This window comes from Macrobrachium nipponense, chromosome 47 (assembly GCF_015104395.2).
Source record: "Macrobrachium nipponense isolate FS-2020 chromosome 47, ASM1510439v2, whole genome shotgun sequence".
NCBI lineage: Eukaryota > Metazoa > Arthropoda > Malacostraca > Decapoda > Palaemonidae > Macrobrachium > Macrobrachium nipponense.
Genome location: NC_087222.1, coordinates 1,093,135 through 1,118,769, shown reverse-complemented (window position 1 = coordinate 1,118,769; position 25,635 = coordinate 1,093,135). Strand labels below are relative to the sequence as shown.

The 25,635-nt window shown below is 41.1% G+C and overlaps 1 protein-coding gene across 1 annotated transcript in view; it reads left to right on the top strand.

The window, feature by feature from the left end:
• The window catches only part of LOC135204659 (zinc finger protein 260-like), an 89,962-nt gene that overhangs the window by 2,246 nt on the left and 62,081 nt on the right, over positions 1-25,635 (top strand). The gene's annotated exons all lie outside the window — the stretch shown is intronic.

The following is a 25,635-nucleotide window of genomic DNA, read 5'->3' as shown; positions in this document are numbered from 1 at the left end:
CCGCTTAATAAAATCTTAAACAACATTAACTATGACCTAAGCAGAGCGCTGAATTACTCTATGGGTCCCAGTGCTGGGCTTTATGCCAAAATCACATATTCCAGTGACCTAAGCAGAAGCAGAAAAGAGAAAAAAAGAGTGAACCACCTGCTCTTCATGGATGACCTGAAGTTGTATACAGATTCAGAAGAAAAACTGGATGAATTAGTTAGGACATTTCACCAATTCTCAAATGATATCTGCATGGAATCTGGGTTGGACATGTGTGCTAAGAGTACAATAAAAAAAGGGAAGGAAGTAACATCAGGAAGCATAAGGGTAGAAGAAAGCATGTTAGTTGAAGACCTGTCAGAGGAGTCTGCATATAAGTACTTGGGAATAGAAGAAAACACTGGTATAGAACACAAGAAAATGAGAGACAAGATAAAGAAAGAATACATCAGCTGCTTAAAGATCTGTAAGTCAGAATTAACACCAAAGAACAAGATCACTGCCATAAACCAGGTAGTGATAGCAGTGGTGACTTATGGTTTTAGTATTGCAGACTGGCCACAAGGTGAGTTAGACAGATGGATATTAAAACCAGTAAGATTCTCAACCTACATAAAGTCACATACAGACACCAGTGTATGGACAGAGAGAGTATACCTCCCTTGCAGAGAAGGTGGATTAGGCCTGACTGTGATCAACCAGGCCTACAGAGCAGCAATAGTAAGTATAGGGCAGCACTTGAAAAGCTCTTAGGACGAAAACATCAAAAAGGTTGCCCAACACCATAATGAAGCCCTGAGCCAACTAACATCAATAACAAAACAGGGTAAGAACTTCGCTAGAAGACAGCAGACTCCAGCAATAATGATAGCCAGGAAGACCAGGCAGAAATACACTCAGAGAGAGGAGAGACTGAATGGAAAGGTGGGGAAAGACCAAGGAAGAATAGGAACATTTCAAGAACTGGAAAAAGTTTCATAGACAATGAGGAGTCCCTCAGACAGATAAGAAATGGAGATCTAGGTTATGATGGAGAAAGACTGATAATAGGAGCACAAGATCAAGGCTTCCTAACAGACAGCTTCAAGAAAATGGAGGCATATCAGGAAATGATCCATTTAGGTTTTTTCATGCAGCGATTGAGTGTTAGTCATCTGCTTGCAGATGGTCACTACACGGCCCACCACAACAAAATATGTAAAGTATACAGAATCGAAGTGAAAGGAAAAGTGAGGGAGCATGAACCAGATCCAATCACCTCCGATGGGGCCATTACCATCTTTTATGACAAGGAAATTCCAACAGGAAGATAAAGAGAAGGAGGTGCTATGAGACCTGATATTGTGATCTGGAACAAGGAGGAAAAAACAGCAAAGATTATAATTGTGACAGTACCAAGTGACTTTGACCTCAAAAGAGCTGAAAGGCATAAAATAACAAAATACCAAGACCTAAAGAACGACCTGAAAAGCACATGAGAACTGAAGGAAACAGAAATAATACCAGTGGTGGTAGGGGCAGTAGGACTTATAAAGAGAAACCTGAGAAAATATCTTAGGCAATACCAAGTTGCCAAGGATAAATAAGGTGTAGACTGTTGCCCTCAAAGGAACTAAACATCTTGAAAAGAGCCCTCGGATATAAGACCAGTGGAATATAGAGGTGCAACCATGGACCCCAGGCTGGAGCCCATTGCACCCCTGATATAAACTTAAAATTAAGAAAATCATAAGCCAGAGAGAAACCATTCAATTGCTTTGGATGTCAAAGAAGTTTTTCTGATTCAAGTACTCTCTCAAAACACATGAGGACATTTTTAATATATATCAAAGAAGTTTTTCTTTTCAAAGTTATCTAATAAATGCATACAGGAGAGAAACCATATACTTGCTCTATATGTCAAAGAAGTTTTCTCTTCAAGTTCATCTCAAAAGACACGAGAATTCACTCTAGACAGAAACTGTATACTTGATCTCTGTCCAAGTAGTTTTTATTGCATGCTTTTATTTACCTCAAAATCTACTTGTGTCTCCTCAGGTCTTGTAACTCAATTTTCGAACTGTTCCTTTCATCCAATGAACTTGAAATTCTGATTAGTTACTCAAGCCCAGTGACAATGCAACCTTTCATAATCGGTAGGTCAGCAGTGACCTTTAGTAACCCTACAGTGACCTCTCCCAGTATCTCAGGATTTTTATGAAACTTCAGATTTTTAAGGACTACTTTGACTCGGTAGAATCTGTTCTATATAGCCCCTCCCCCTTCTCTCTTCCATCCCCCTCCCATGTCCCCCTTCCCTTCCCTTCCCTTCCCCCTCCCTATTACTGTCCCCCTTCGAGAGCACATAATCAGGTGTGAATTTAGAATGTTGTACATGGTTAGGTTAAGAAATTTTCCTGTGTTTTCTTCACTTTTCTTGTTCCTGTGTACTTTCTGTATGATTTCCAAATGAAGAATTTGCTTTGTCATTGGCAGACATGAATTTTTCTTAATCTTGTTATTCAACAGTGTGCATATGCACTTGTATATGTACAGGCAGTCACCAGTTTACAATGGGGTTCCGTCCCTACACCACATCCTAAGCTGAAAAATTTTGAGAAATCCCTAGAAAACCATACTTTTAACCTCTTCTTTACTGTGAAGCTTAACAAAACGTTTTTTTCGATAATGGAATAAATATGGTATAAAGTAAATGGGTCACACTTTACTTGGCTAGTATAATCATTCCTCTTTACTTGTGAACACTTTACTAAAGAATCTCTAGAAAAAAAATACAGAAGAGAAGTACTGAAAAACAAAATTTCAAATGGTTTTATACTTTAGTAGATATTTTACATTTTCAGCTTGTATATCTAAAGAAAAACCAACATGGTTCTTGGTTAATTTTTTTTTTCTTATCATCATTGTAATAAACAACAGCGTCAGATCCTTAACATACATATTCCATGATTAGCGCCCAGAAGCACAAAGCGAAATGATGTACCTTAGCTTCCATTTTACATGACTCGCCAGTCGCCAAATTTTTTACCAGGTGTAGTTGTTGCCATGTAACTCTTTCATCTAAGAGAGAGATTACGTTTGTTTCCAGATAATATTTTATCATACGTATGTGTGCATGTAGGTATATACAGTATATATCCAAATGTCTGACTCTAGGTAGCTAGCAATAATATTTATTTTCCTTCATTATATGCCTGGCGTGTGTACCACCTTCCCGAGACCCTCCAATACTATTTGTTTTGCTCCAGACCATTCATACTAAAATGACTAAATCATAAGAGGTCTAGAGTTGAAAAGAAGAAGATTGGTAGTATGTTTGTACCACCTTCATGTACCCAATACTTTGCAATAGTCTTGAATGGCAGAACTCTGTGTACCCCAAAACAAACTGTCAGCAAGGAGGGGGTTAATGCTTTGGGTGTAGTATTGAAAATGATGTAATCTGTACTTTGTTCATGCCACTTACCTGACAGATATATATATAGCTGTATTTTCTGAAGTCCGACAGAATTTCAAAACTCGCGGCACACGCAGTGGGCGGCCAGGTGGTAGTACCCATTCCCGCCGCTGGGAGGCGGATATCAGGAACCATTCCCATTTTCTATTCATATTTTTTTTCTGTCGCCGGTCGGTAAACAACTGTTTACAGACCTCTGCTCAGGATTTTTTGGATTTGACTCGCTTTTAAGTATCTGATTGGTTTTTTGGTATTGAATTGGATTGTTGAATTGGCATGCGCGATAGTGGACCGTTTTTTGATTTTGGATTGGCTTTTCTATAAAAGATATGTCTGGATCAAGTGCTGTGAGTTTCAGAGTGTGTGTGAGGACTGATTGTAAGGTGAGGCTACCGAAAGCATCGGTAGACCCCCACACAGTATGTATGAGTTGTAGGGGGCATAATTGTTTGGTGGATAATCGGTGCAATGAATGTGAGAGATTGACCGATGATGATTGGAGAGTATATGAGTCCTATCGCCTTAAATTGGAGCGCGATAGGATCAGGAGGTCTTCCTCCAGGAGTGGTTCTACCAAAGGTAAGGCTAACATCTCTCCTGCATTAACACCTGTAGAGTTTGCAACCCCTAAACCTGTGTTGCCTTCGGGTTCTGATTCTGTGTCGGGAGAAGCTAATGCTCTCTCTCTTATTTTGGAGTCTCTTCGCACTCTGGAGACCAAAGTGAAAGCCTTAGAAACTGGCTCGGTGCAAGTGTGTGATCGTGCCCCTAGTGTTGTGGAGGGGGCGTCAGATCGGCCCCATAATGCCTCTAGGCCTAGACCTCTATCAGACTCCCAAGACTCAGGGAGTAGGTATGTCGAAAGCCGCAAGAGGGTTACGGGGGCTCCCCACCGATCTGGCGTCCCTTCGGCAGGCCTTGTAGCAAAGTCCCAGGCTGCCAAGGAGCACGCACGAGCGCGCGTCCTGAAAGAGTGCTTTTCGTCCTCCGAAGCGTCCTCCCCGCGCAAGGGGTGGAGCGCTCGGAGAGACTCTCGTCCTCTGAAAAGGACGTTTCGTGTTGAGGACGCTTCACGTCCTGTATCGCCGCTTTCGTCGGAGGATGCGTTTGACGCTTTTCCGCCTCAGAAAAGGGGTAAGATCTCCTCCGATGAGGACGCTGGGTTGCGTGCACAGGCGCGTCTACCTGAGAAGCAGGTAGCTGTACCTGTGAAAAGGAAGGAGGCGTCCCCTCGCCCCTCGTCTTCTCGCAGGATCAGTCCTGCTTCCTCTGTTCGTTCTTCCCCAACGAAGAACATTCTTTTGTCCCTTCAGGACCAGCTATCGACGCTTATGGCTCAGAGGACTCACCCAGCAGCAGTCGAGCCTAAGCGGAGGAAGGACCTTAGACTGCCCGTCAAGAGGACGAAGCAGTCTCCTTCTCCCTCTCCTACTTCGTCTCGTTCGCCGATCGCTTCTCCTTCGGCGATTCGCCGATCTCGTTTGTCCTATAGAAGGACGTTGCGTCAAGACGCTTTTGAGGAGGACGCTCAGCACGACGTTCGACAGGACGCTCGTCAGGACGCTAGGCAGGACGCTTGGCAGGACGCTTGGCAGGACGCTTGGCAGGACGTTCGGCAGGACGCTCGACAGGACGCTTGTCAGGACGCTCGGCAGGACGCTTGGCAGGACGCTAGGCAGGACGTTCGTCAGGACGCTCGCCAGGACTCTCGACAGGACGCTCGGCAGGACACTCGCCAGGACGCTCGGCAGGACGCTTGGCAGGAAGCTCGCCAGGACGTTCAGGGCTCTTTTCAAGACGCTTTTGGGGATTCTGACCAAGAAGTCGTACCCCAAGACGCTAGTTTGAGCGCACAGGCATGTATTCCAGCGAAAATGTCTTCCCTTTCGTTTGAGAAACGTAAGGACGCTTCTCTGGCAAGTGAGGCTGCCTCGGGTGGCGCTAAGGATGCTCGTCCTCGTCAGGAAGCTCTACCTTCTTCGAGTGGTAAGCGTCATAGAGAAGACAGCCGAAATAAGGCTTCATCTAGTAAGGATAGGGGTCCTTTGATTAAGTCAAGACCCGACATTAGGACGCCCTCTCCGGACAGGCGGTCTCCGCTTCCGTGTAGAGAAGAAGGAGAGCTGAGTAGTTCGGCTGACTCGGTTGAAGAGGAACCTTCTGCGGCCCCTTCAATCTCAGACTATAAAGTTCTCGTGCGGCTGTTGCGTTCTTCTTTCGAAGACAAGTTTCAGCCTGCAGCTCCCAAGTCTCCTCCTTCGCAGTTTTCATCATCTAAAACTGGTAAAACCCCGGAGTTTGTGGAGATGAAAACTTCTCTCTCCACTAAACGTGCGTTTAAGAAACTCCAAGATTGGATGGTACGAAGGAGAGATCAAGGCAAGACGACTTTCGCCTTGCCTCCAGCTAGACTCGGCGGGAAAGGGGGCATTTGGTATAGAACCAAAGAAGAAGTAGGAGTTCGTATCCCTTCTTCAGCTCAAGGAGATTTCTCCAGCTTAGTGGATTCGCAGAGGAGGTCTCTTTTATCCTCTGCTAAAGTGACCTGGACCTCTACGGAGACGGACCATCATTTGAAGGGTCTGCTCCGGACGCTTGAAGTGTTCAACTTCCTTGACTGGTGTTTGGGAGTTCTGGATCTGCAAGCGAGAAGCCCAGAATCTCTGAGTCTGGGGGAGCTGTCCAGCGTGTTAGCATGTATGGACAAAGCCGTCAGGGATGGTTCGGAGGAGATCGTCTCTCATTTTGGAACGGCCTTATTGAAAAAGAGAGCTTTGCTGTGCAATTTCAAACAGCTCGTCCCCCCCCCCGGTAAACTCCAGCTCAGAAAGCGGATTTGCTGTTTTCTCCTCTTTCGAACCATCTCTTCCCCCAGACTTTAGTAAAGGACCTGACTAACAGTTTGCAAGAGAAGGCAACGCAGGACCTTTTGGCCCAGTCTACAAGACGTTCGGCCGTACCTTCAACCTCTTCAGCTGCGGTTCGGACCGCCGAAGAAGTTTAAGCCCTTTCGTGGGGCTACCCCCCTCGAGAGCAGCTCCTCGAGGGAGAGGGTTTTCACGAGGAAGAGCTTCCTTTAAGTCAAAGCCTTCCAAGTGAGAAGCATGTCCTTCAGACACCAGTCGGAGCCAGACTGAAGTTTTTTGCGGGAGCGTGGAGAGAGAGGGACACGGACTCTTGGTCCCTCAAGATCGTGGAGCAGGGGTACAAGATCCCCTTTTTAGATCTTCCTCCTCTTTCTACGACTCCCAGAGACCTTTCTCCATCCTATCAGGGAGAGAAGAAGCAAGTATTATTCGATCTCCTTCAACAAATGATCGAAAAAAGAGCGGTGGAACAAGTCGCGGACCTGGGGTCCCCAGGTTTTTACAACAGGATTTTCCTAGTACCGAAGCAGTCGTCAGGTTGGCGTCCAGTTCTAGATGTAAGCAGGCTCAATCTTTTCGTGGAAAAGACCAAATTCACGATGGAGACGCCACATTCTGTTCTAGGAGCCTTGAGACCAGGCGACTGGATGGTGTCCTTAGACTTGCAGGACGCGTACTTTCACATCCCGATCCACCCTCTTTCAAGAAAGTATCTAAGGTTTGTCTTAGACAAAAAAGTGTGGCAGTTCAGAGCTATGTGTTTCGGCCTGACCACGGCTCCAATGGTGTTCACTGTAGTTATGAAGAACGTGGCGAGGTGGCTACACTCTTCGGGGATAAGAGTTTCCCTGTACCTCGACGACTGGCTGATCAGAGCGTCGTCGAGAGAGAAGTGTCTGAAGGACTTGCAGTTCACTTTAGCCCTAGCAAAGTCCCTGGGACTTCTGGTCAACCTCGAAAAGTCGCATCTGCCCCACCCCAACAGTCCATCGTGTATCTGGGGATTCAGATGGATTCAGTGGCTTTTCGAGCGTTTCCGTCCCAGGAACGTCAGCGGCTAGGCTTAGAAAAGATCTCAGCCTTCCTAGGGAAAGAGACTTGCTCGGCGATGGAATGGATGAGTCTGCTGGGAACCATTTCCTCGCTAGAAAGGTTTGTTTCCTTGGGAAGACTGCACCTCAGGCCTCTCCAATTTTTCCTTGCGGACGAGTGGAAGGCCAAGGACGATCTCAATGCCATATTGAGAATATCGCTTCCGATAAAGAACCATCTAAGATGGTGGTTGGACCCTCAGAAGCTTCAGGAAGGTATGTCCCTAAGTCTTCTGAGCCCCGACCTAGTGTTGTTCTCCGACGCTTCCATCATGGGCTGGGGAGCAACACTAGGAGGGAAGGAAGTGTCAGGCTCCTGGAGAGGGGAACAGGTAGCCTGGCATATAAATGTCAAAGAACTGGCAGCAGTATTTCTGTCCCTGCAGTTCTTCGAAAGGAGTTTGAAGAACAAGATTGTTCAGGTAAACTCGGACAATACCACAGCACTCGCTTATTTAAAAAATCAGGGAGGAACACACTCCAGAACTTTGTTTTCCCTGGCGAGAGAGATTCTGCTGTAGGCAAAGAGAAGAAATGTGACAATCCTGACGAGGTTCATTGCAGGAGTGCAAAACGTCAGGGCAGATCTTCTCAGTCGTCGGGAACAAATCCTACCGACGGAATGGACCTTGAACGAAGACGTGTGTCGAAACCTTTGGACGTTGTGGGGACGTCCGCTGGTCGACTTATTCGCGACGTCAAGGACCAAGAGACTTCCTCTTTATTGCTCCCCGGTCCTGGATCCAGAAGCAATCGCGGTAGACGCGTTGCTTTGGAATTGGACGGGTCTAGACCTGTACGCCTTCCCACCATTCAAGATTTTGGGGGAAGTCATGAGGAAGTTTGCGGCCTCAGAAGGGACGAGGTTGACCCTGATCGCTCCGATGTGGCCAGCGAGAGAATGGTTCACAGAGGTCATGTCTTTCCTTGTAGACTTTCCAAGGACATTGCCCTGGAGGAAAGATCTACTCAAACAGCCTCACTTCGAAAGGTTTCACCAAAACCTCTCCGCTCTGGGTCTGACTGCGTTCAGACTATCGAAAAGTTGGCCAGAGCGAGAGGTTTTTCGAAAGCAGCTGCGAGAGCAATCGCACATGCAAGACGTGCTTCCACAAGAGCTGTTTACCAATCGAAGTGGGCTTCCTTCAGGGCATGGTGTAAAAAGGAGGGAGTTTCCTCTTCCTCGACCTCTGTGAACCAGATAGCTGATTTTCTGCTCTTTCTCAGGAATGTGCAGAAATTAGCGGTCCCTACCATCAAGGGATATAAAAGCATGTTGTCAGCGGTTTTTAGGCACAGAGGCCTTGACCTTTCTGACAACAAGGACATTCATGACCTTTTAAAGTCTTTCGAGACTTCGAAGGTTCCTCAAATGAGACCTCCGTCATGGAACCTTGACGTGGTTCTTAAATTCCTTATGTCAAGTCCTTTCGAACCGCTTCAGGCAGCGTCTCTTCGAAACTTGACAAGGAAGGCTCTTTCCTAACTTCTCTTGCGACGGCTAAGAGAGTTAGTGAAATTCAAGCGTTTAGTAATTTAATGGGATTCAAAGGAGACAATGCTGTCTGCTCGTTGAACCCAACTTTCTTGGCGAAGAATGAAAATCCTTCGAACCCTTGCCGAAAACTTTCGAGATCAAGGGTATGTCAAGTCTGGTGGGCCAAGAACCAGAGAGAGTCCTGTGTCCGGTCAGGGCTCTCAAGTTCTATGTACATAGAACAAAAGAGGTAAGAGGTCCCTCAGGTAATCTCTGGTGCTCTGTGAAGAGACCAGAGTTACCTTTATCGAAGAATGCTGTTGCTTTCTTTCTAAGGGACGTCATTAAGGAGGCTCATTCATCTTTCCAGAAAGACTGATTTGAGCCTCTTACGAGTGAAAGCGCACGAAGTTCGAGCTGTCGCTACCTCTCTTGCCTTCCAAAAGAACATGTCAATCAAGGACATTCTTGATTGCACCTTTTGGAGGAGTAACTCCGTCTTCGCCTCACATTATCTAAGGGATGTGAGAACGATTTATGACGATTGTAATTCACTGGGGCCATACGTTTCTGCGGACACAGTATTGGGGTCCGGAAGTAGCTCTTTCCCTATACCTTAGTTAGGATTAGGTTAGTTTTGTTGTTGTGTTTTTTAGGTTGTGGTGAGTCTTATGTGAAGATCTCCCATCCTTAGTTAGTTTTCTAAGGGTTTTTTGGGTTTTTGAATAGTTCGGTCAGGTGGTGGTCAGTTGCTTCGTTGCCCTCATATGTATGGCCTCGATGGTCTTGTCACGTTGAGGTCTCGTACCCGTTGACAGATCATCCAGAGCGCACCAGCACTACAGGTCTCCACCTGGCTGGCAACTCTGATTTAAGCAAAAGCAGCCTTAAGTGACAGTAATCACATAGTCTACTTTGCAAACAGGTGAGGAACCAAGATGTATATCATCTACTTAATTTAAGTTTCCTAAAAAATCCTATTCTGTCTCTTCCCACCATCCGAAGGTGGGATTCAGCTATATATATATCTGTCAGGTAAGTGGCATGAACAAAATGTTATTGTTATTATACAATTAAGTTTGTTCATAACTTACCTGCAGATATAATATAATTTAAATTCCCCGCCGGCCCTCCTCCCCTCAGGAGACAGTGGCATTAATAAAATATGAATAGAAAATGGGAATGGTTCCTGATATCCGCCTCCCAGCGGCGGGAATGGGTACTACCACCTGGCCGCCCACTGCGTGTGCCGCGAGTTTTGAAATTCTGTCGTACTTCAGAAAATACAGCTATATATATATCTGCCAGGTAAGTATGAACAAACTTAATTGTATAATAACAATAACATTTTTCTAGAGTTTTTCATAAAAAAAAACCTCAAAATTTTTGTTATGCTGACTTTTGTGAGCCATATGTCTTCTGTTGGATCGGCATCATAAACGTCATAACCCCAGAACATGTATGTAAACAGGGATATAATTAATGATGAATATTTTTGAAAAGTGTCAACTTCAGAAGCTTGTAGCCCGGGGACTGACTGTAGTTAAGTTTGAATATTTTTATGAAATATCACTCATAGTGGTAATGAAAAGTTTGATATCTTCATTAATAATAATAATATCCTTTATTTCAGCCCAGGGCCATGTACATGGAATATACAAATACAGACAGTAACATACACAATCTAGATACATGAGACAACATGATAAAAAAATGAATACTCGGCACTTATCCACAAAATAGCTGAGGTAGCATAAAAGATAGTAATCATATTACTGGTAATAACAATAATAAACATCAATTAAATTTATGTGCAGTTTTATTTGATTAACTTTGATATGTTCTTGGTTTTAATCTTGTACAAAGAATGTGATGCAGTATTAGTAAATCCTAATGTTTCTTATTAGCTTACTGGATACAGTGGACTAACTGTATTATGTTTTAAGCTAACCAGTCAGAAATGTTCAGCCAGGACTTGCTTTGTTAGTTCCTAGAATAATGTATTATTCTTAGATTGAACCCCTTTTTAAGTTTATTTCAATGTATAAACTTTTACAATTTTGATAAATAATAAAAAAAGTTTACAAAAATCAAATCTTTCATTTGACATCATTAAAACTCAGATATCTGAGTAACATTTGACACTACCAAAACTTAATTGTCAACGCCTGCTAGTGTATAATGAGTATTGTATCTCAAAATATGATTTTTCTTCAAAATATAACACTTAAAGACTATTTAAAGTTATTTACAATATATAATATGAAAATAGAATATAAATAACATCTTTAAATTGGCCTTATCAAATGTCAAAAATTTTCCCTGTGACTGAGATGGTTCTTGTGGAGATTTTTGAACTCCTGTAAGGCTAGGCTCCTTAGGTTAATGAGTCTCCCAATAATAACACAGATAATATACTTGAGCACATGTATGATTGTTCCCATGAGGACCCCAATTAAAGAGTTTATACAGATTTATATCACAATTGCCTAGTATTAAAGGACTTAGTAATTCAAAATGCTTAACCGAAGGCACTTGTGAAAGACTACTATTACGAATTTATTACAACAAATTAACATTAAATGGCAATGCAATTAATTATTAACAAAAATAAAGGTCGGTGCAATTATTAACAATGAACAAAAGGGATATGTAAAATCAAATCAGCACGTGCCTTCCATTATAACTATTCTGCAACGTAAAAACACCATACAAACAAACAAGCCATTATAACTATTGTAAATTAAAGTATGATAAGACGGCCCCATCCCATGGACAGTATGAACTAATAGTAAGGAATTAAACAACTTATCTGATGGTCCAAGGAGAAGAGAGGCAGAGATGATACTTTCATCTGCTTTTAGACTTGTATTGTACGATAGTTGCAACATGAAAAAAACAGTAAATATCAAGTGAGTAGTGGTGTGTGACTTTACACGATTAGAGGGTAAAGGATGGGACTCTCACACAAGTACATGTATGCAGGATTAGAATCTAGGATCAGTAAGTAAGCATTTTTAATCACTTTGGCAGACAAGTAGCACATGTAATTGGTGCGAACGCACATGATTTTAGCACCACCATGCATGATTTTGGCACCAACACAAAAGTTACTTAGTTTTGATGCAGGAAAAATATCAATGTACACAAAAAAAAGGAGGATTATGTAAAATTACCACACTATTTATAAACACTAATTCCATAAATTCAAGTACCTTGGGTCAGTGTTGACAATGAGGGGAACATGGAACAGGAAATTAACAACCAGATTCAGTTTGGTTGGAACGGCTGGAGGATGGTGTCTGGTGTCATATGTGATAGGAAAGTCCCTATAAGATTAAAGGGCAGAGTGCACCAGGCAGTGGTCAGACCAGCAATGACATATGGATTGGAAGCAGCACCACTAGAGGGCAGAAAGTAGGACGTAACCGAGATGAGGATGCTTAGGGGATGAGTGGAGTAACCAAAAAGGACAGGGTTAGAAATGAACATATTAGGGGTACAGTAAAGGTCATTGAAGCATCAAAGAAAATGCAAGAGGCAAGGTTAAGATGGTATGGCCACCTGATGAGAAAAGAAGAGCAACACATGGCAAGAGAAGTGATGGAGGTGGATGGAACACGAAGGAGAGGAAGACTTAAGACCAGGTGGAGGAGAGATTGCATTAGAGATGATATGAGGGAGAAGGGAGTACGGGAGGAAATGACACAGGACAGAGGTAGATGGAAGAGACTCATTGAAAATGGCGACCCCGAATAGGGATAAAGCTGGGAAGAAGATGATGATACACTGTCTGTTAAGAAATATAATTTAAAAAATCTGCGACAATCTTGCTCGCTTAGAGATGGGAGATGGCCATTTTGACGCTACATTCAAAATTTGGACAGTTTTGTCTTAAGACAGCAAAAATAACAAACATCTAAGCTAAGGTCCAGCAAGATCAGGGTGGGTTATATCCATTTTTATTATAAAAACTAGACTATAACAGTTACCATCCATCAAACCAAGGATCACATAGTCACCTGCATGGCACACAATTCAAAGAAAGGAAAGTTTAAAAAAACTCTTGAGAAACCCGTGACATCGGCTTCTAAAAGTTACAATTTAGCTTTTATCTTACCACTGAATCATTAAGCAACACTTTGATTGAATATCAACCACGCAAAGCCTCGGATGTAAAAAATACAGAGATAAAGTCAGGCCATCACTCAGACTCTTTACATTAAAACCGACTCTTGGCTGAGAGAGACAATGATTACACAGGGTACCTTATTAGAACCCTGAGAGAAAGAAGCAGAGTAGACTTTCACGGTCCAGCATTACAGAAATACATTCAGTCCAAGCAATTTCAAGGACAATAGCTATGCACTAAGGTGATACACTTAAATGCATACTCAATTCCTGTCAAGGAAATAGTAATCGAATCAGGGCTCGTCATAGAGCGTTCTACTGAAGAGCCGTAATCATGCTTTGAACGAGCAAGATTGTATCCATTGAGGAGGAATACACATCACTGTAATCAAGAGATTCTCTTGACACGGGTGCTCATATTCGTTCATGTTCATGCACATCATCAATTCATGGAAAGCTAGTTGCTTAGTACTCCTTCCAGAGCCTCGTTTGGGGTGACCTTCAACCCCAGGTAGCACATGAGGTTACATTTGGACATAAGGAAATTACAATTTGTTGTGAATACACACTCATTTTGTTGAAGACATCTGTGGACCACCTTTGTTGGGCTCCAAAGACGCAGCAACAAAAGCCAACTAACCCTAACACCTTCAGGTTCCTTCTCGACTTCCACTCTTTCACAGTTCACCTCTAATTGGTTATATTATCCACTACATTAGTCTTTCATCCACTCTGACATTTTCTTTTTCTGTTCAATAGCAGTCTTTCTTTTTAGTCTGTTTCCTAAAATATTCACTGTTCCGCTTGCTTCTTTTTCATCACTTTCTGTCTCACTCTCACTCATCTCAAGACTTTCAGTCTGTCGAGTAACACTTTCCACATCATCCTCTGGTTGATTTCAGTCACTTTGACCTGTGTCATCCAATTCTCATCCTGCTTTCTTCTGCTTCTTCCTGTTCGTCGTCGTGAGCATTGAACTTCAGTGGGATGGTGTGCTCAATTACTCGAAGATGTTCTTTGCCCTTAAAGAGCACCTTTACTGATTTCATCACCCCTTTCTCGTCAGGGTAGACGGCGACGATCCTTCCCAGGGGCCAGTGGCTCTGTTTTAGTTGTTCTACTTTGACCAGCACACCATCTCCCACACAGAGTGCAGTTGGTGTACCTTCTCGGCAACTGTGTTGCTCCAGGAGCAACTGCAGGTAGCCCTTTCCAGTAGTGTATGAAATGTTCAAGGGTTTCTGTCAGTCGAAAATATTGATGTCGCAGTTGCTTAGTGGTCAGGGTCAGATGCATGTCTTCTTGTGGGACCACTGGCAGCAGCAGACGGATCACATCGCCTCGTATGAGGTGTGAGAGCATGAAGACTTCGTCTTCCCTCGTATCTCCTGCATACATAAGAGGATGGTTGTTAACCCTTAAACGCCGAAGCGGTATATTAAGAATCGTCTCCCGTATGCTGGCGGCGTTCGCTAGTGAGCGCCAAAGCGGAAACAATTTTTTTTTCAAAAAATCACAGCATGCTTAGTTTTCAAGATTAAGAATTCATTTTTGGCTCCTTTTTTTGTCATTGCCTTAAGTTTAGTATGCAACCATCAGAAATGAAAAAAAAATATCATTATCATATATAAATATTGGGATATATGACAGCGCAAAAAAAATTCATATATAATTGTATACAAATCGTGCTGTGAGAAAAACGGTTAAAGCTACCAAGTTAATTTTTTTTCTTTGTATTGTACACTAAATTGCGATCATTTTGGTATATAACACATTGTAAAGCGATCAAGGCAACACAGAGAAAATATCACAAAATGATGCCTGAATTCGTAACACGCGGACGTAAAAAAAACTGTCTTCAAAAATTCACCATAAATCGAAATATTGTGCTAGAGACTTCCTGTTTGTTGCAAAATGAAGGTAATTGATTGAATATTACTAGACTGTAAGTGGTGTAGCCTACAATTACAGTTTTCGACCATTTTGGTCGAGTTAAACTTGACTGGGGGACATATTTTTTCTTTATTGTTATTTATATGAAAATATTTCAAAATAGATAAAAGCTACAACCATGGGTTGTTTTTTGTTGTATTCTACATGAAATTGCGCACATTTTCATATATAAAACTTTATATAACGGCTAATTTAAAATGGTGCAAACATTACGACAATCGGACAAAAAGATTTCTGATTTTTTCGGAAGAGTTACCGCGCGGACGTAAGGAAAAAGTTTATTTCATAAATTCACCATAAATCGGAATATTGTGCTAGAGACTTCCAATTTGTTGCAAAAAAAAGGTAAATGATTGAATATTACTAGAATTTAATAGTTTTAGCTTACAATTGCGCTTTTTGACCATTTCGGTAGAGTCAAAGTTGAAATTTTGGCACTTATCGTTATTTATATGAAAATATTTCAAAACTGATGAAAGCTACAATCATGGGTTGTTTATTATTGTATTCTACATGAAATTGCGCACATTTCCATATATAAAACTTATGTAACGGCTAATTTAAAATGGTGCAAACATTACGACAATCAGACAAAAAAAATTCTGATTTTTTGCGGAAGAGTTACTACGCTGACGTAATGAAATTTTTTTTTTTTCATAAATTCACCATAAATCGAAATATGGTGCTAGACACTTCCAATTTGTTGCAAACTAGAGGTAAATGATTGAATATTACTAGAATGTAAGGGTTTTAGCTTACAATTGCGTTTTTGACCATTTCGATCGAGTCAAAGTTGACCGAAGGTTAATATTTTGGCAAATCATTATTTATATGAAAATATTTCAAAACTGATAAAAGCTACAACCATTGGTTGTTTTTGGTTGTATTCTACATGAAATTGCGCACATTTCCATATATAAAACTTTATGTAATGGCTAATTTAAAATGGTGCAAACATTACTACAATTGGTCGAAAAAATTTCTGATTTTTTCGGAAGAGTTACCGCGCGGACGTAAGGAAAAAGTTTTTTCCTAAATTCACCATAAATCGAAATATTGTGCTAGAGACCTCCAATTTGTTGCAAAATGAAGGTAAATGATTGAATATTACTAGAATATAAGAGTTTTAGCTTACAATTGCGTTTTTTGACCATTTCGGTAGAGTCAAAGTTGACCGGAGGTTGAAATTTTGGCACTTATCATTATTTATATGAAAATATTTCAAAACAGATAAAAGCTACAACCATGAGTTTTTTTGTTGTATTCTACATGAAATTGCGCACATTTTCATATATAATACTCCATGTAACGGCTAATATAAAATGGTGCAAAAATTATGTCAAAGTGACGAAACAATTTCTGAGATGTGTCGCTGATGCTTTTTAGTGCGAGAAGAAAGAAATTCGCGCTTGCGTGCCTGGGTAACGATTGTAAACAAAACAACGCCTTGATCCGTGAGCTCCCAGCATCCCCCAAGTTTTTGCCTAGTAGGCCTATAACTATTTTTCCGCGAATTAAAAAAAACTTTTTTATATCGACGTACCATACGTCCAGTCGGCACCCAGCAGACAATTTTATCAACGTTTAATATGTCCAATCGGCGTTAAAGGGTTAATTACTGCTTTGGTCTCCTTAACAAGGGTGTGAAGTTGCTCTTCAGAGAATATGCTTCGTCAAAGGGTGGTTGTCAGTGTACGTTTAACCACCCCTACTAATCACTCAAAAAACCCTCCTTTCCAAGGTGACCTGGGAGTCAGGAATAGTCACTTGATCGCCATCTTTCTTTTGAACAATTGGGTCACGTCTTCATCATGACATTGTCGCTGTAGATTGCAGTTGGCAGCAAACCTCCTTAACGGCAGCACAAAGGTGTCAGCATCCAATCCATTGCAAAAGTCCAAATATTCCGCACAGCTGGTGAGACATATGATAATTAGGAGATATCCTACCCCCTCTTCTATTCTTATGGGGCTGGTGTGATCCACTTTGACCTTATTGAAGGGGCATGTCATGAGTGTTCGGTCAGTCTGGAGCGGAGGAGGCGGAGATCATTTGAGCAGAGGCCTGAAGGCTACAATACAGGCTCTGCACCTCCCCACCACTCCCTTGGTAATGGCCCTCAATCCTGGGCTCAAACATTCCTGCCGAAATAGGTGGTGTGGAGGTGTTGAAGATACAAAACAACTGAATGGCCTTTTGAAGGCAACAACATCAATTCATTTTTAGTATTAATCATATTAAGTGACTGTTATGGATCGTGAGTCTGCTCAGGTTCTTTATTATAATAAACTAAAAGGATTCAACACCAACAATTGAAACTCGGGATATGAATATAGAAAGAAACTCAAACAGAACAGAAGTTTATTTACAAGCTTATTAACAAAGATAAATGCAGAATGGTTTCTCCTATTTACATAAAATTAAATTTAACAATATGTGAAAAGGGGGAAACAGTGCAGTAATGAAATACTTGCTGGCCAGTTTTGCAGCTGTTGAAATCGTGCTCGAAGTGAGGGCTTCACAAAAGGGGACAGTAGAACTTCAGACGGCTTCTTATCTTTGTACTGCAGGAAGGAATGCCTTAGGCTTGAAACTTGAAGGGCGGGTTACTCCTCAAAACCACTTGTAGGACGTTTCTTTTCTAAAAGGGTTACTCAACATCGGAATCTCTCTCTCTCCAACTACGTACTTTATTTCTGCTCCCACTCTCTCTCAGGAGTCTTCTTCCTCTCTTATCCTTCGTCTCTTCCTTCTTCTCTTATCTCTGATGATCTTTTCTCTACTTCCTCAGGGCCATCCTATATATATATATATATATATATATATATATTATATATATATATATATATATATATATATATATATATATATATGTATATATTTACGTCGATCTTGGGGCAGGGCTGAAAGGGCGGAGCATAACCAGTGAACGTCACCGTCCCTCGACAGGAACTTTTTAGAAGGCTCTCGACGAAAAGGTACGGCATATTCAAAATGCAGCGTTTCTAATGATGGCCGCGTGCTTGAGTTCCATAGACACCAGCGTATTCTCGAACAATCATGAGAACAGACATCTCAAACACATGCGGGAAAGCCTCTGTTACGGACCAAGATCCGCTCAGGTTCTTTAATATAATAAACAAAAAGGATTCAACCTTAATGAGACCATTGACCTGTATTACTGACATTGATGATTGCATTGGTATTCATTTACTATTGATTATTGCTGATGTTGCCTTGCATTGATGATTGATGTACATGTTTACATTGATTGCTACATATGTTTCTTTATTGAGATAAACATTAAAAAGAGTGAATACTCAGTAGGGAAATTGTGTTTGTCGTCGAGAGCTAGACATGTATCGTAACGCTGCATACATGTCCGGGCCTCAACAACACCTCGCTGAAGTCCTAATTTCTCCTCTGTGCACTGGTTCGAATCCACGAGAGGACGAAATTACTATCAACTAAAATATTTCCCTTTGGTGAACTTATGTGAAAATATATTAATTTCGAGTTAGAGGGACTTGGATATTAAAGAACATTTTTAGCTTGATGAATGTACACACACACACACACACACACACACACACACACACTATATATATATTATATATATATATATATATATATATATATATATATATATATATATATATAATGTATGTATGTACATTGGTATTATGGAGAATAGAGCCCACTCTTAAATCATAAGGGGGACTTAAAAGAATCTTCACAAATGATCTGCTTGTGCACATCAATGAAAAAAGTGTATAAGTATAGTAGTATATGAAGCAGGCTCTGTTAAGACATATCAGTTAAACCATTGTAGCGTTATTCTCTACTCTGTGGACTACCAAATTCACAAAGAACAATCCTGAGTACTGTAGGAATCAAACTCAATGGGACAACAATCTGTGTTGTATCCCCTTATCATCACTGCTCCACAGCTTATATTTGACCTTCCTATCTAACATATTACCCTCTAATTCTAACCTAGTAAAATGTAACTTGGCATCAGCTAAAACCTCATTTTCATCTTGTTTAAGCTCTATTAAAGTAATATCCCATTCTATCGAATCATCAGTTATACTACAGATCTGGGAATCGTACTCATAAAAACTGGCTGAGGGTATCAGCAATTACGTTATGCCTACCTTCAATATACCTAAACTTTGCATCAAAATCTCGAATTGTCAAAAACCACCTGGCTCTTTTAAGAGAAAGATCTGGCTCATTTAAAAGATCCAACAACGGCTTATGATCCGTAAGAACTTCAACTTTGTTACCCAATAACAACATCTTGAAATGAACTAAACTAGAAACGACAGCAAATGCTTCTTTGTCAGTTGTGGACATCAAGTCTTTCATTGCTACTTTGCATCTTAAATTTGCGAGTATAGAAGGCAATAGGATGAAATTTACCATCAAATTTCTGCATAAGGCAGGCACCTATGCCATCTTGACTGACATCAGTCACTAAGGTGAACGGCTGCCTAAAATCTGGGAATTTCAACACAGGGAGATTCACTAAAACATTTTTAATATTCTGAAAGGCTAACTGCTGTGTCTCGCCCCATACAAACAGTACATCATCCTGTAAAACGTCCATTAAGGGAGCTGACAAAATAGAAAAATCCTTCACAAATCGTCTAAAGAAGCCAGCCTTCACGATGAAGTAAAGACTTGCTTCTTAGATTTAGGGACAGGAAAATCAACAATAGCCTTAACTTCATCATCATTAATCCTGACACCTTCCTTAGAAATTACATGTCCCAACTAAACTATCTGTTTCTTCAAGAAATCACATTTAGCTAACCTAACTTTGAGGCCGGCTAATCTAAGTCTTCTAAGGACTTCCCTAAGCACTGTCAAGTGTTCTTCTATTGAGTCTGTAGCAATCAAAGTCATCCATGTATACAAACAGAATTTCCCAACAATCCATGCAAAACTGTGTTTACTAACCGTGTAAAAGTCATAGGACTGCCTGACAAGCCAAAAAGGGATTGGCGTAAACTTGAAATGCCCTTTCAGCAATGAGAAAGCGGTGTATTTCCTTGTTTCCTAACTAAGGAGCTTGCAAACACCCTTGCATAAGATCTATAGAAGAATACATATTCCGCCTCCTTGTCTCAACAAACAGGTCTGGTACACAAACGACCGGATATCTGTCAGGAATAGTTTTGATATTTAATCTCCTAAAATCTATACAGATCCGCAAGGAATAATCTTTCTTAGGCACCGCTAATAAGGGAAGATTAAAAGGCAGCGAACTGGGCCTAATGATGCCTTTTCCCTTCCATTTATTAACTTCCTGTTCTATCTGTTCCCTAATCTTATATGGGATCCTATAAGCTGAAATATAAATCGGGTTAGTACCCTCTTCTAAATGGACCTTTTTTTCTAACACATTGGTTAATCCTAGCTTATCACCTTTCAATGCAACAATATTTGCAAAATCTGCCAAGATATCACCTAATTGCTCTACATATTCCTTATAATTTGCATTAGCTAAGTGACCCCTAAAAACCTGTCTCCTGGCTTGCATCTCTGCCTCAGAAAATTCATTTAGCCCACTTACTACAGCAACAGATTTGTCATGTACAATCCAGTCCATAAAATGTACGATATTTGTATTTTTCTGATATTTCCTAACTGTGTCATTACAGTTTAATAATTCGATCCAAGTGGCATTTGAAGACACATCATTAATGGAAATAATGCTAACCACACCTTTCAATTTATCACTACCTTCAACAATACACACTTGATTGTTACAGGGCTTTGAGGTGCCTTTTAACTGGACTTTTACTAGTGGGGCCATACCTGGTTCTAAAACAATTAGTATCAACCAAAACAACTTTATATATGGTATTCATCTGGCTATGAGGCACATCGCCATCCCGTGACTGAATGTTTACCCCAGAATCAACTTTAACATAAACATTATCTGCATTAACATTACCAATATTATCATCAATGTCTTCATTAACACGACACATAGGATGACCCAGTAAAATATTATTCCCCAAAGCAGTACCATTAATTACCAATATTGGGTCAACAACATCTCTATCCCCAAGGGAAAAACAAATATCTGCAGAGCCCAACATAGACAAATTGTGTGCTTGCACATCACAAACTCTTTCCCTGGTAGGCTTCAGTGGGTACTGAGAAAACAACAACCGATAAAAATCAAAATTAACCAAGTTAACTGACGCTCCGGTATCGATAAATATGCACACAACTGAATTGGACGCTGTCCCTCTCACCACAGGCTTTGGTTCAATTGCATCCTTCAGCAAAGCTACATGGCACAAACATTTTAAGTCCCTGACTGACCGAATTTCGCTCAAATAATCCCCTTTATGAGGTATCTCACTCGAGGACGAACACTATTCCTGTTCAGAAACGGACATGACCACCAATAATCCTCAGAACATAGACAACTACTAAAATATTTAACTCTGCAGAACTTCTTAAAATGCCCTATCCGATGGCAATTAAAACAACTTAGCAGCCGTACTTGAAACACAAACGCCTTGACACCATTAAATTTGGCCACAGGGCCACGGCAAGCGAGATTAGGCCCTCTGTGAGGTTCTATTCTCCTGCAAGAGAAGTTAGAAACAAAAGTTGAATCCCCTTTTAGTACCACATCAAAAGACATTGCCCCTTCAGACAAAGTGCTCCTACCTGGCGGGTAATGTGGTGTATTCTCATGTACCTGAGAAATATTTAGCGTCTCATCAGACGCAGAATCTTTGTAATAAGCACAACTAATAATTACCTCACATACCAACTTAGACCAACATAAAAGTCTCTGAAAATCTTCCAAGGAAATACTCTCATTAATTACCCATTCAGACCCTCTCAACGTCTTTACTAAATCAATCAGTAGTGGCTACACAAAGTTGAGAACTGAAATCAGCCAAAGACTGCTGACTATCCTTGGATTTATAAAATCCCTTTAAACTGTGGACTAAGCCTCCGTGCTCTTCAGGTCCACAGGCTATCCTAAGAAGTTCTTGGAGATCTGACCAGATTTTGCAACTAGCAAAACGATGATCGCTGCAACGAAGATTCAAATCCCCATTCCTAAATTCCATCAGAGACTCGGCTAATTTAAACACCTCTCTGTCATCTGTAATTCCGTTATCATTAAAGTAACTATTAACATTCTCAATAAAAGTCTGCACTGACTGGGGCATTATGCCGCACATGGCCCCCTGAAATGGACGAATTTCGTCCTAATTCTCGATTTCTGTTTCATTAGCCACCTTGCTAAAACTTTGTACTTCCTCGAAAGCATGATGCATTTCCCTTTTGGCTGGTCACGAGTATAAAAAGGTTATTTTCAAAGACAAAATTATTTTGCAACTCGGGAAAGAGAAAAGAAAGCTAAAGAATGTAAAAAAGAAAAAAAAAGTATTCAGTGAGATTCCTCTTTATAGCCCCAGTTATTTTTCAAAAAATTCGTACCCAGTTCACAACCCAGTTACATTACAACAAAATCATTATGCAATTCACACACCGCAACAAAAAAAGCAAATGGTACCCCAATTGCCGATGCAAACCGCTGGTCGCAATCATATAATTTCAGTTTCCCCTCGAGAACAAAAAACGGGACACGAGTCAAAGAGAGAGAGAGAGAGAGAGAGAGAGAGAGAGAGAGAGTTTCTTTCGCAGTATAAGTCGTCCCCCATAGTCCAGTAATTAAAGTGAAAAATGTGGTCAGGTTGGAAAAAATTGCTTTATTTAGTTTTTCAACTGGACTCAGCAGGAAATCAGGTCTACTATTTTAGATAATAAATCTACCCTGATCTGCTCACTGCTAATAGCCCATAATTGCCCAAATTCAAGATGGCCGACGCTATGCTACCGTATGCCAAAATTACCATATCATCCAGACTATTAGAGCCATAAATCCAAACATAAGTGTTTAATCCTATGTTTTTCAGGTCAAGGAATTCATTTAGCATGGTAATATGTGCCTGTATGTGACCTATTTTCAGATAATTTCAATCATCCTCTGATAATGTTTGAATTTCATTTCATTTGTACAGGTTGCATGTGCATGGATTAATTGCATGATTGTAGTGTGGGTCGATAAACTAAGATTGAATAGATATGACGTGTGTCATCTGTAGAAAAGTGATTCATCTAGGCAAGCCCAAAGAGTATGTCAAGCTGGCAAAGAAAGGGTGTGCTGGTATTAACAGTGCAAACAAAGAGAGAAACAGATGTTCCAGATGCGGCCTTTAACAAAAATCATGATATCCTTGTGCACAAAGTCTGCAGGAGTAGGCACACAAATCCCAAAACCAACAAGTCTGCCAAAAAGCGTGATTCTTCTGAAGTGGGTAAGGCAAACCGGAGATCAGAAGAGGATAATATCTTTAATTTCAAAACCTCTGCCTGTTCTGTGGAGTGCTTGTTGAGATGTCTCTAGCAAAGACAAATCCTGCCAAAGCTAGCTTCAGATACAGTCATGTTATGACTTTGGGATTTCAAAAGAATATCATTAGTCACTGTCACATCAGGGAGGATGATTGGGCCTTGAAAGTCAAGTCTCTTCTTTCTATGATAAATGATCTACCAGCTGAGGAGGCTATATACCATCACGAGTGCAAGGATCTGTTCATGAAGGGAAAGGCTCCGCCACGATTTGCATCTAACAAGTGCAAATCTTTCAGGAAGAGAACAAAAGTTGGCCGACCTAGAAGCAAATCCAAAGCTGATGCTGTTCAATATGAAATTGATTTTCTGGAAAACAATGATGATGAGACCATCACACTGCAACACTTGCACCTAGTTTATATGATGAATAGGTGTGGCATGACTGAGGAGGAGTGTATCATCAAGCAACTGAAGCAAATGCTGGATAACCACTATGGTGCAAGGGTATTAATTACCACCATCAGACAATGTCCTAATATTGTTATTCTGAAGTCCAATGTTAAAACTAGTATTCAAGAAGCACATGACAGAGCAAGTGAATCGAAAGAACTTTATGATAAGAACAGAATTATTGAAGCAGTTGGGGAATTCATAAGAACGGTGATAAGATTCATGGAACTTCATAATTTGGAGTACCCAAATTCAGAAGAAATGTGTTCGGTTAATTCAAATATTGCATACCTCCCTTATTCATTGTGAATGCTCCTGAGCAGCGTTATCAAGAGCAGAAATGCACAGTTGCATGTGGCTTTAATTGGTCAGGCTATCATGCAATCCACATGCCCTCACTCCTTTCTTCCACCCTACAAGTTGGTCTCAGTGTGCAGCACCAAGCAAACAATGTTGACTACGTCTCCAGAACCTTAGATGGCCATGGGTCAGTCCATGTAATGGGCCAAATGGCAACATTTACCTCAGCTGTCAAGAGCACCAGGAAAATCCCACGATGCAAGATGGACATGGAGGTCATCAAGCAATTAGCTCAAATGAGTCTGGTTTCCTAATCTCACAGTCACTCCGCAACTTATCACATCCATTCTTAAAAAGAACATTGACACTGCATCCGGTATCAATCAAAGCAACCAAACATACTCATTTGCATCTTACCTTGACACTCATACATTCATAAGCTCTACCCCCGAACCCTTCTTCACGCTACAACCCTTCTTGTACATGCATCACTCTCACTGCCTGCATGCTAGAGGACCCACCCAACTAAATCCCCTTAACACCTAATTTCCCAGGCTGACTCATCCTCTTTCACCTACAAATAGATCGGAATTTAGGATATTTTTAATGTTAATATTTCACTAACTTGATCTGATTGAGTAAAATGAGCATGATTCTTGGATTCAGTGCAAAAAACTGGCCACATGACCTTCCATTCCACATTCAGCACACTTTGCACATCCTAGCATAATCCCCATTCTATCCACAGTTGCAGCAAACCACGTTTATACAGGCACACTGACATCCACTAGTTATATGTCCTGTTTGCCCACACCTATAACATTTAATGCCCCTATCTCTCTGACTCACACCAACTGAATGACCCGATATCCCACACCCGAAACAAGCTCTTAACGCCCACCGACATTCATTCTTCCTATGCCCTGGTTTTCCACATCTATTATTCTTCTGCTCTTGCTCACAGCTAACTGACCCTAACCTTCCGACACTTGCACTTCTGTCTCTCTTACGTTTCACCACACTTTCATTACTTACTCTAATGCTCCTATCAACCACTTGCTCTGCCATTCGCCTCGGCCCCTCTAAAACTGCCTCCCTATGGCTATTAAACTCAGGCATACCCTCATTTACATTGGTCCTGATGCTGACGCTGCTGCTATCTTTCATATACCTATCTAGTTCGTAATCCCCAAATATCTCTTAAAATATCATTCCACTTTAACCTCTCATTTCTCCTTATTTTAGATTTAAAACTCATATACACTCTTCTCTCACTTGTCGGGTGAGGAAGAGGGCTGGGGTGTGTGTGTCTGTCAGCAATTGAATGACTTATCCTCAGGGGTCTCCTCTTACATTGGAGGGAAGTTCCCTTCAGAATAAGAGGAGTTCCATTATATTAATAACACTGGCCTGCGCTGTTTTCAAGCTGTAACATATAATACCTGATTTTAGGCCAGTTTTTTTGCACTGACTCCAAAAATCATACTCATTTTACTCAATCAGATCAAGTTAATGAAA